Source organism: Haemaphysalis longicornis, unplaced genomic scaffold (genome assembly GCF_048455015.1).
Source record: "Haemaphysalis longicornis isolate Haplotype H1 unplaced genomic scaffold, Haemaphysalis longicornis Haplotype H1 scaffold_11, whole genome shotgun sequence".
NCBI classification, from domain to species: Eukaryota; Metazoa; Arthropoda; class Arachnida; order Ixodida; family Ixodidae; genus Haemaphysalis; species Haemaphysalis longicornis.
This window is the reverse complement of record NW_027526214.1, coordinates 112,315,751-112,327,318: the sequence shown is the minus strand read 5'-3', so window position 1 is coordinate 112,327,318 and position 11,568 is coordinate 112,315,751. Positions and strand designations below refer to the sequence as shown.

Genomic DNA, 11,568 nt, shown 5'->3' with positions numbered 1-11,568 from the left:
GAAAACTGCATTAAGGTGCATTTAAGTGCTAAAGTTTCAACATAAAGCAACATTCATTAGTAATAGCAGCTCCCATCTTGTTGTCTTTGGCACGGCTATCGTCTGTCCGTAGTGTCAACTCGCGGTTTGCAGAAGCACGATAGCATTGGCCGTGCTAGCGCGGCGCGTCGCCGGCTTGGAGGTCGCTCGAAGCAGTGGCTTCCAATGTTGTTACAGATGTGCTGGCTGCTGCTCGGTGCGCGCATTTTACCTATGCTTTAACAAAAGATATTGCTAGCAATTTTGTTCGATGTTTCATAAAATGTTTTCCGCCATGCTATTAGTTGAAAGTCTCTCATAAAAGTGACTAGGGCACATTACCCGGCGCATGTATCAGCGAACAGACTTTCTTTACGACGTCCTATTCACGTGTCGGCGTCGAGTAAAATTATGGCAACGTTTTCTCGCACGCCTTTGCACTGAAAATCGCTCGGCCTTCCTATGTATATGAAGAAAACGTAATGTTGGGGAGAGTTTCAAATGTGCAAGCAAAAAGAAAGAAATAATTGCTTAAACTGCAGCGATGCACATGCCTGATTTATATCTTCAAGTAATTGCTAATGCTTTGGTGATACTTCTGCTGCGTCACTTCAGGCTATACTGTTATCCCGCCGATTAATAACGCCACCATTTTGTACCTGGTCACTTTTTCACCTGCCGTTTTTTTTCTTCACGCAGTGCCACCATAGCAGATTGCTACCCGTGACTCAAGGTTTTTAACATGCTTGCAACGCAGTTTTGATTCCAGTGTGACGAAATTCAGAAACGAGCAACTCCCTGGCCAAAGATTGCTTGGGGCGATTGTACAAAGGCCATCTACATAATCGGAAGTGGTGTACCTGGACCATAATTGAAGCCCGGATGGAGTACTTTTTCTTTGTTTGGTAAGATATTACAATAAAGACAGGTACCCGTCAGCCTTCGGGCAAACGTTGGGCGTATGGTAGTCCGTAGGGTGTAAAAGAGATTACTTTTCTACCGGTTTTGTAAGCAGCAAGCTGCTGAAAATACCATAAATGAAAATAATAATATATAGTTGATTAGCCCTTATTTTCTCTCCCACAAAAAATATTTTTATTTGTGTGTTTCATGAGGAAAATCTGCTAATATTTGTATCTCCTATTTCAGTATAGGACTTTCGTGTTCATATTTGTATTTTGGATATCAAATAAATAAAAAAACATTTTTTCTTCTACATGGTGTCATTTGTGTAATTACAATCTCACACCAGTGCATGCTCATAAATTCGAGAATAACAAAATACTTAACATTTACATACCCAACCAAGTTCTCTTTTCGTTTCCCAAGCTTGTATGAGTATACTATCAGTTCAAGACTCGGATAGGTTTAAGGTATACAGATACTTGCTTTACAGCTGAGCGTGCAACATGGCATTATGAAAATATGGAGTTTTTTTTGTTTCGCGGTATGGGCATTGAGGCGTGTGAAATCAGGTGGGAAAACACTGAGAATATAAAGGTAAAACCTCATCACACTTGGCAGTAATAAAATTACAGTAATTAAATTACGTTTTTTTCTGAAATGAGCAACGTAATGCATTACTTTTCAGTGTTGGTAATTTAGTAATGCATTGAAATATTTCCGGCCAGTTTTTTCACGAAAATTACTCATTACTTTACCAATTAGTTTTGACCACAATATAGCCTGTCCACTTCTCTTACGACATAAAAGTTAACCAAGAAAAGTTGACCAAGTAGAGATGCAATGCACAAAATGCCTCTGGGAATTAGAGAAAAATTTTTTTATCGAGCTACTGGGGCTAGAGAAGCGTGGTGGCCGCCGGTTGAAGGTCGGCGGCAACGATGGCAGCTCATTCCACCGAGGCGATCGGAACGCCTTGGTCGGAGCTACCCAGCGCACCCTCGCATGGCTCGTCACGGGTGATTAAAGGGAAGGGATTGGAAGGACCGGCCCAGATAGAGTGGGCAAGTGTTGTGCGCTGGCCACATGCGGGGCAATAAGATGAGGGGCACAGGGAAGGAAGGATGTGATGTAGTCCCGCCCAAAGGGAAAGGAATGAACCTGCAAAAGATGCAAGTTAAGCGCTTATTCATTGCTGAGCTGGGATGCGCCGGGGGGTATTTTGGCGGGGGAGGCGGTAATGGGTGAGTAGGTCACTAAAAGTAATTAGGCGGTCTCTGGCTGATAGGGCCCCGTAGTAAGGACCTAGGCTGGCTCCCGTTCGGAATATGAATCCTCGAGCCCCTTCATAGGCCGCCTCGTACCCCCCAAGTCCCGAGTGCGCCGCGGTCCATAGCAGTTCTACCGGGGAAGTTGGAGGATTTTGAGTGATAATTTTGAGTGCCAGTGGCGAAATGATACCCGGGGCAAAATTTTGAAGGACTTCTTTGAACCAGAGATTATGATCGTGGGGGTCGGCCTTTGTAATTGGGCGAGCACAATTGCCGCCTTCTCCGCGTGGCAGGGCAAGAGAGCATAAAGGGGTGTTGTCCGGCGAATTCATGATGGTCAGAGCATAGACATCCTGGTGACGGTATTCTTCGCGTCCACGTATAGGATATTCAGTCTTACAGGCAGGCGTCGCTGAAGAGCCTGCGCTCGTTGCATTCTGTCACCCGCATGATATGTTGCGCATGTTGCGTTCTATAGAACGGACGACAAGTCGAGCGTGAATAGGTCTACCAACACAAAGGAAACGACGCTTCGATGACCGGTCTGCCTGCTTTCTGCCGCGCGAACCGGTCTGCCGCGCCAACGTCGGAGGACGCCACCAGGTGGCCGACCTGAGCAGACTCGGTTTCGCTACGCTCCTGCTTCGGAAGCTCTATGAGCCTACCGCAGAGTTACAGCCACCCAAATCCTGCTCCACGACCATCTTCTAGACGTTCGCTTTCCCCTGATACCATCAAAGGTAAGCCCCGTTCAGCAACGTTCAAGATTCGACCCGATTTCTGTGGGATCACGTTTTTGCCGTACGCTAAGCCTAACGCTCCCCGGGAATGTCCTGGCTCGCCACAGCGGCGGCGTCTGCCGCCTATGCTGCGGTCGCCATTTTGCGCGCTCCGTCCACATTTACTTTTTTCACCGGCGCTAACTTTCAAGGCACCGCCGCAGATTTTGCTGCGCTCGCTGCAGGTTTGCACGTTATCTCCCGTACGCAACGGCTGTTATCTGGGACGCAGTTTTTTGAACTCTTCGGCGGCACTCCCACCAGGCTAGCTGCCGGCTGTCATCGCTGCTAATATTGCTCGCGTTATTGATGGCTCCACCGGAGCACTCGGTGCTCCCAAACGATGTGTCACTGCCCGAGGATATGGACCTACAGTCTCCAGACAACCTGACTGCCTCGTTCCCACCGCTGACTTCAACGAAGAACCCTGCCGCCGCTACCATGCTTTCAAGGGTGCTGCTGCAGCCGGACACCAACCCATTCGCCCCACTCCGGGAGCTTGAGCAACAGAACGGCACTGAAGGCAAGCCTGACAATGCTTCCCATCAAGTTAAGTATATTTCTACCGCCCCGAACGGAGAAAAACGCGCGCGAGGCTCCCTTTTGCCGACACCCGTGTGACAGTACTCATACATGCACGGGGATTACCCTCAAGCGAGCACACCTCACATGGCCCCTGGTTCCGTTCGCCACCAGGACGAGGACGACGGTTGGATACCAGTAAGCCATTGACATAAACAGCTGAACCGTGCGGTGGTCGCGACGACTCCGAGCCCAGGTGCTCCACGCAAATATCAACACACCGTCATCCTGCGGCCTAAGCAGCCGTGCCGCATCTAAGATGAGCAGTTCATACGATTAGACAGAATCATAACGCACCACATTTCGGCTCACCTCAATCTCACTGGGATAGACCCACTGCGGAAATTCATGGTTTGCTATTTAGGCCATAGCAACCAGGTCGCTGTCGACGTGGCGGAACCCAAGGTGCGCGACGCCCTTCTCGCAATAGCGGCTCTGCCAATCAGCGGAAAGGATGTGCCCTTTCAAGCGTACGAGGCCGTTGGTGGCACCCGTCGCGGTGGCTCAATGGCTAAGGCGTTGCGCTGCTGAGCACGAGGTCGCGGGTTCGATTCCCGGCCGCGGCGGTCGCTTTTCTGATGGAGGTGAAAAGCAAAAATGCCCGTGTGTACGAGATTTCCGCGCACGTTAAAGATCCCCAGGTCGTCAAAATTAATCCGGAGCCCTCCACTACGGCGCGCCTCATCGCCTGCGTTGCGTCGGCGCGTTAAACTCTACAATCAATCAAAGCCGTTGGTTACACCCAAATCAGAGGCATTATTATAAACGCTGGGGACATGACTTTTTAGGAACTAAGGAACTGACTGCACTGTCGCAAGTGCTAAATCCTGCAAGCACGCCTACTTGGTGACATAGGCACTGTCATGGTCACATATGAAGGTAAGAGCTTAACATATCAGGTCGGCCTGGGGTCATTTACCATCCGTGTTTTCCCGTACCGTACGCGAGTGGCTGTCTTTGATATATGCCACAAAATTGGCCATTTCAAGGAGCAGTGCCCCAATATTTTGGCAGCACGATGCCCTAAATGCGGTCTGCGGCAACACGAAGAGGGCACAGTATGTGAGGGCACAGAACAGAAGCTTTGGTGATTCACACTAGGCCACAGCCGCAAATGGCCTAACAAGACGGCAACTAAACCAGAAAATTGAACAAAAACGCAAGCCCGCGGCCGAAAGGCAACGCAGGAAAAGGCACAAGCAGGGGTGCCAGCACCGCAATCCTGAGGCAGAACAAGGTCTTTCCAGACCCATGATCGAGGCAACACGCCAGAGTTTCTACACCGGCAAACGGTAGCCCCGGCTGCACATTTTGAGGACAGCGAGAGAATCACCTTCGCGGATGTAGCAAAACAGGCGAACGCGCGCTTAACAATCGGTTCTACGGAACTACACACGCGCAATTAGATATGCAACCGTGGTGCAGCAGTACTCTTGGTGTTGTTGGTTGCCGGTTACAAGTCTCATCACAGCGTACCATCCTCGTCTTCTGCGTCTACGTTATTCCCGAAAACACACGAAAAAGGGGCAATAAGGTGCCCGTTGACGTCAGTGTCATCACCCACTTCAAGAAGCTGTATCCATAGGACACCATTGTGCTGTGCGGGGACTTCAACTCTCAGCACGTCGCCTGGGGATACAACAAATGCAGTCCGCGCGGCAGGCGCATCATGCAAGATGCCTCGAAGTACGGGCTGACGCTTCTCAATAAGCCCCAAACACACACGAGACTGGGACAGACAGTTCACCAAGCAGACACGTCACCAGATCTCACCTGGAGCACCTGCCCACAGCTGTTTCAATGGGAGGTGCTGGACGATTGCATGGGACGTGACGACTTTCCGCTACTCATACGTTTTCGTACAAGCCCCACCAATACAAAGATTAAGTCAGACGCCCCTATACGACTAAGCCTTAGCACACACTGGGACAAATCTCGCAGTTAGTACAGCAGCAGCCTCCGGCCAATAACATTGACCATCTATTATCACAGCTATGCGCAGCAAAGCGGAAAGCCGCCAAGAACCTACGGGTTCCGTATGACCATCCAGAACCTGATAGACATCTGCTCACCTTATGGAATAGAAGGCTCCGGATTCTCGCTCAATACAGGCGGTCCGGCGGCGCGGTGCGCCACAAAGCACGGTTGCACAAAATACGGTGTTTTATTGAAGAGTACACAAATACGCTCGCGTCAGACCGCTCGATGGGAATTTGTGAATATATCAATGGGCAGACTCATACGTCCAAGGTATGGGCCGTGCTGCGCTCTCTCCTCGGTCAGCGCAATACCTACAACGGCGCGGCTCGTGTGGCCCTCGGGGAAGGCATTAGCGCTCTGGAGCTCGCCGAACAGGCCACTCAAGTGTTTTTCCCTCAGACGTCTCTCCCTACAGACACCACGTACCAGAAGGATGCAAGTTCTGAAGACAGCGAGCCATTTATTAGTTCCTTCACCATGCTCGAGCTGGAGCACGCCTTGGAGCATGCTAAGGCAGGTATTACTTCTGGAGCCGATGGAATGTGCCTTGTCATCTACGCAATATGCCCTACGAGTACAACCACGCTCTTCTCGTCGAGTTCAACCGTGTTTGGGAAACAGGAGTACTGCCCTCCGCATGGAAGTTTTTTGTGGTCAAACCCATTCCGAAGCCTGATAAGCCACCGCATACCTTATGAAACCTACGTCCTATCTCTTTACCTTGAGTGTTTGTAAAATAAAGGAGAGCAAGGTCAACACACGCTTGCTGTGGTAGTTTGAACATCGCGACCTTTTGCCTTCTACAATGTACGGATTCCGCCCTGTGCTATCAACACAAGATATGCTCCTCCGCCTAAAAGAGGATGTTCTCGACTTAAATTCAGTGCCCCCACGAGCTGTTGTTGGAGTGGACATACGCAAGGCATTTGATGGTGTTACACACACTACCATCATGACCAAAGCACGTGCCCTTGGCATCAGAGAGAAACTGTACAACTTCATAGCGGGCTTTCTAGAAGTGTGAAGCTACAAGTCGAAACTGGCCAAGTCGCCAGTGCTGTACGAGTCAACACAGGTAGGCGTTCTGCAAGGCTCGGTGATATCACTGACCCTGTTTAATATAGCTATGCATCAGCTGCCAAGACGCCTTGCGGACGTACCGGTCCTGAAACACGCGGTGTATGCTGGAGATGAAACTGTGTGGACGCATCAAGGATCTATCGGTGAGCAGGAGGACGTCTTACGAGGAGCCCCCAACATTATTCACGACTACGCTACGGAAACAGGTTTACACACCACACAGACAAAACCGACTTCGTCGTCATTCATTGTGGCCGACATACTCCTGTCAAACAGGAAGAAAAAGGTTTTTTTTAACTTTACATCGGTGATCACCCTATAACTCGGAAATCTACTACCCCAATACTCGGTATGCACCTTGACGAGAACTGCACAGCGAACACTTGGTTCCAACGGGTTACGAGGACCAGCAAATAAATCCTGCACGCTTTACGCAGAATCTCTAACCGCACTCGTGGAGTAAACGAACGTGAAATGCGACAGTTTGCTCAAGCTTTTCTCGTTTCCCGTATCATGTGGGACTGCCGTATCATCCGGCAAAGCGCACGCAAATGCTTGCGCTCGATCGGCTACTTAACAAGGCCAAACGCATTGTTACTGGCCTTCCAAGGTAGACACGCCTCGATGCGCTCAAGAGCTGTAGCAAACTCAACAACCTTTCTGAGCTCGTCGACATGCACATCCGCTCACAGGAGACAAGGCTTCCCGCGACAAACGCCGGGCGCTACATGCTCAAGCTCCTCGGGTTTGGCATCCACACATTGCCCACTCTGCCCAAAAAACACCACCGTGGGAAGTCACTGCACTCACCGATGGCAAGCCACTTCCGCTTAATATGGACCCCACTCAGCGAGTGCGGCGCCTTGACTATGCGAAGAGGCATGCTAAGGCTACGAGCTCCCTCCCCTTGACTTAACGCATCGTATACACGGACGCTGCACTTCTGGTACTTGGTACCATCAACACTTGCTATGCCACTGCAAGGTACGACCAGACAAATGGGTGGCACAACCGACGCCATCATGTATTAACAGAGGCGATGTACAGCACCCGCGCCGAGGTAATGGCCATTCTGGAATATTTCGAATGAGCCCTCGAAACTTCATCTGAAACAGACCCCGTTCACCATCGTGTGTAGAGTGATTCTCAGGCTGCCCATCGAGCATGCGCTAATGTTCTTTACACAGATCATGTGCTACAGAAGATCCGACACCAGGCATGCCCACTCCATGAACGCGGTTACGTTGTTACCTACTTCTGGGCCCGCGCGCATTGTGGTATCTCCGCAGAAACGAGAAGGCTCATAGATTAGCGCGCGCTCACCTTTACATTGCGCTAGCCAGAGCCTCCGATACTCCTTTTCCTCTCCTAGCTAGCCCACGTGAGCTAGCAGATCCGATGGCAGAAAAGTAATTGACAAAACAACAACGTGCGGCCTACCTCACAGCAGTTGGCAATCCACTTTTGATACCACCGCTCCCCTCGAAGATATTCACACGGCGAGAGTCTATCCTGCATCGAAGAATTCAGACAGGCACACTCCTCACTTCTCTTTTGCTGAACCGTTTCCACAGAGTTGACACACCACCGCCTGTAACTGGCACCTGCTCCACGTGCAAGTGCCGCGCTGATCTCGACCACCAGTGTTGGGAGTGCCCCTCTACATTCCAGCTAGACTTCGTGCCCTGGCCACCATAAAACGGGGACCCTGGCCTTCTTCTCTCCGCACATGGGCCTGTCCGGAACCCAAGCCTCCGGATCGAGCCTCCGAGCTCTGGCGAGCACTCCTCCTGTTTCTTCAAGACCCGGCGGCGCCACCGATTGGTGATCGGCTCCTCGACCGCCGCAAGATTCAAGCGGCCCCCACTAAGTTGCCTCTAATGCGTCCATTAAAAAAACGGAGGCACCCCACCCTTTTCCTCTTCTATAACACCGTAGTACTTTCCATTGTGGAATAAACATATCGACCAGATTTAGAGGAAATCCCCAAGGTGAAGTAATTTTTTGTGAAGGAAAGTTTGACATCCACCTAAATGCAGCCGTAGCGCTACAAAGGAAACTATACAGCTCTATCAGAAACTTCGCAGTTGAAGAAAAATTCGTCCTGGTTATCGTCCTGGTCCTGGTCCAGCTTTCCTTTGTAGCCGCATGGCTGCATTTAGGTGGATGTCAAACTTTCCGTCATGGAATAAACATATTGTGGAATAAACGTGGTTTCATTCATTCATTCATTCGCGCCAACGTCACGTGGTTTGGATTAGCGAAGAATTGAAAAGCGTCTGGGGAAAGTGTCAGGGGTGGGGGCGCTGTTTGGTGGCGATCCATGAGATATGTGTGAGTGAAAGGCAGTAATAGAGGTGACACCATAGCCGCAGGTGTCGTATTTCACCCTTCGGTAGACGCTCCTTTCATTTGCTTTCTTTCATCGCACACTCGGTTACGCCAGGCGCCGCTCCCGCGAAGCCCAGGTAACAGCTGCCAAAGGGCTGCCCCTAAAACAACCGAAACGATCCATCGCCATTTCTATTCAAATTCCTCTTCGCCAAGTAGCTGTCAATCCCTCCCGGTAGAATTGAAACTTCCACAGTTCGAACGCCGGCTCAAGCTCATATTTCTTTTTCAGCTTGGAAGGCCTTCGGAGTGACATTTTCTCTGGTGTCTTTCACGCCTAAGTATGCGCCATCAGCGGTTGCCGGTTTTTGCGTGCACGGTTTGCGGGCAGGAACGGGGGAGTGCACGCACAACTAGGTGTCATGCCGGTACCGATTAAATACCAGACCATTGTACTGGTGGGAGATTTAGATGTCTTAATTACATGGCTCAATATGGTTAGTTGGCTGTCCTCCTTAATCGAGTGGTTCGGGTGTTGGTAGATGTGTTACAGAGACATGTTAATCAGTAAGATGCATACGAGGCGGAAGGAAAACACGAAGATCCACATCTTTGTAGGCGAGAATTGAGCTCAAGGGCTTCCATAGTGTAAATTCTTGTGGGATGGATGCATGCCGTTTGTTTGGAGTAAGAAGAGCAAGAATTGAAGCGTTGGCCAGAACACAAGCGCGAATGGGGGCAATAACAACTAAAAGCTGATGGCGCCACCACTACCGCGTCAAGTTCAGCTCGTTCAGTGGCACCTGATCCCTCCCGGATGAATATCAACTTGCCCTCCAGGAACGCCGGCGTGAGCCAACGTCACTTCTGCCGAGGACTTTCAGGGAATATTTTTGACGGCGTCTGTCACAATCCATAGCATGCGCACATGAGCGGTTGGCGGTTTATGCGTGCGCAGGTTTGTAGGGGAGAATAGAGGGAGGAAGGAGGGGGGCGTGCCGTCGGAGCGAAAGGTTTCATGCTCGTACTGATGGATGGCATGTCCGTTGCGCTGGAGTGACGTTTAAACGCGAACGCTAAACAGCCCAACAAGTCCTGTCCGGAGTCCTTTCTGGTAGAGCTGATTGGGTTTGTGTGTTAGGCTATGTTCAGACTACCGACGCAAAAGCCGTATCGTGATCTCTTCACGTAAAACCATTGCATGTCACGCAGGTCGTCTGGCCAAGACGTGAAATGATATCATTGTGTTAAAGTATTACAACAGTTGAAGAAACAGTCTGAACCAAATCTTACATAAAGAGGAAGATGCTTGCGAAGCGGGAGGGACAAAGGCAGTTTCGTGTTTATCTACAAGAACAAAGCCTGGATCCTTCAGACCTTGATTCAGATAACTAGCCATAAAAGTATGTTACATCGAAAATTACAATAAACGTGTTTTGTTTCGAGCATTCAGTGGACTGCGTCCAGCTTTGCAGGTCATCCTTTTTCACAGAGTGGAAGGGCAATAAGTCTTACCTTCTTTTTTATTTTTTAAATTCTTTTACACCAAATATCTCCACCTACGATATAATAACAGTTAGAAGTAAAATTTGCGCAAAATCTGCAATATTGTAGAAAAACAGGACGTTATACGGTTCGCTATTTTCCATCATTTTTTTATATTTCTCTGAATTTTATGTTTCTCATAATTTCGTTTGACCAATGATCTCTATTTACGATAATATAACCATTTAAGGTGGAACTTCCGCGAAACTCGATTTTTTCGGAAATGCAGGGCGTTACAAGTCCGGTCTGCGCCAGAAAACGCTAAGATATTTTTCGTGTGCCCGCGATCCATCAGAAAAAGAAAAGAACGCAGTATCTAGAGGGTCGTCCGACGGCTCTTTACCTGTGCGTAGTAGCGCCGTCCACGCAGAAATTCTGCAAGCGGCGGGAAACATTGTTATATAGTGTGAGTGATTTATTATTGCTTCATTATATTACGAGATGCGTACTATACTACTGCCAGCTCTATTACAAAAGTAAAAGTCAAGGCATGCAACCACACCATCAGAAGAGCTACGACTTGCAGAAAAAAATCAGTACACCACTTCATGCTTGGTGTAATTGCCACTCGTACGAGACAACTAATATTTTCAGCACGACAGTGCGCCGTACGTGATAGCTATTTTAAAGCATATTCATAGGGGGCACTTTCCGCCAATGTCCGAGAATACTTTTGGCAACACGAGAGAAGAACTGTTATCAATTCCGTCAGCACCGATGGAATAAATCCACGCACAGCGCAACATAATGTTGGAACTGGCACACAGCATGACCAATGGTTTCCGCTCGTACCGAAACCGTAGTATGATGCCTCTTTCGCAGATCGATTAAAAAATGTTGGTCTAAACAAAGTCACTCTCCGCCGAATGTGCTATTTAGGACTCCTGCTTGACACAAAACAGCATGCAGAACACTTATGAGTGGATGTTCGCCCTCCCTTGCAGACCGTGGGTCGTGGCGCAGTGGCTGTGATATGAGCCTCTTGATGTCTTGAGGTAGATCAAGTTCGATTCTCCGTAGGGTTGCGTGTATGATCTTAGGTGTACTTTGTATGTCTTGTATGATGTAACATGTGTTAG

The 11,568-nt window shown here is 49.4% G+C and overlaps 1 pseudogene; it reads left to right on the top strand.

Annotated features, from left to right (window-relative positions):
• Nucleotides 1-7,087: 7,087 nt before the first annotated feature.
• On the top strand, nucleotides 7,088-8,571 carry LOC144160751 (uncharacterized; annotated as a pseudogene).
• Nucleotides 8,572-11,568: the final 2,997 nt, after the last annotated feature.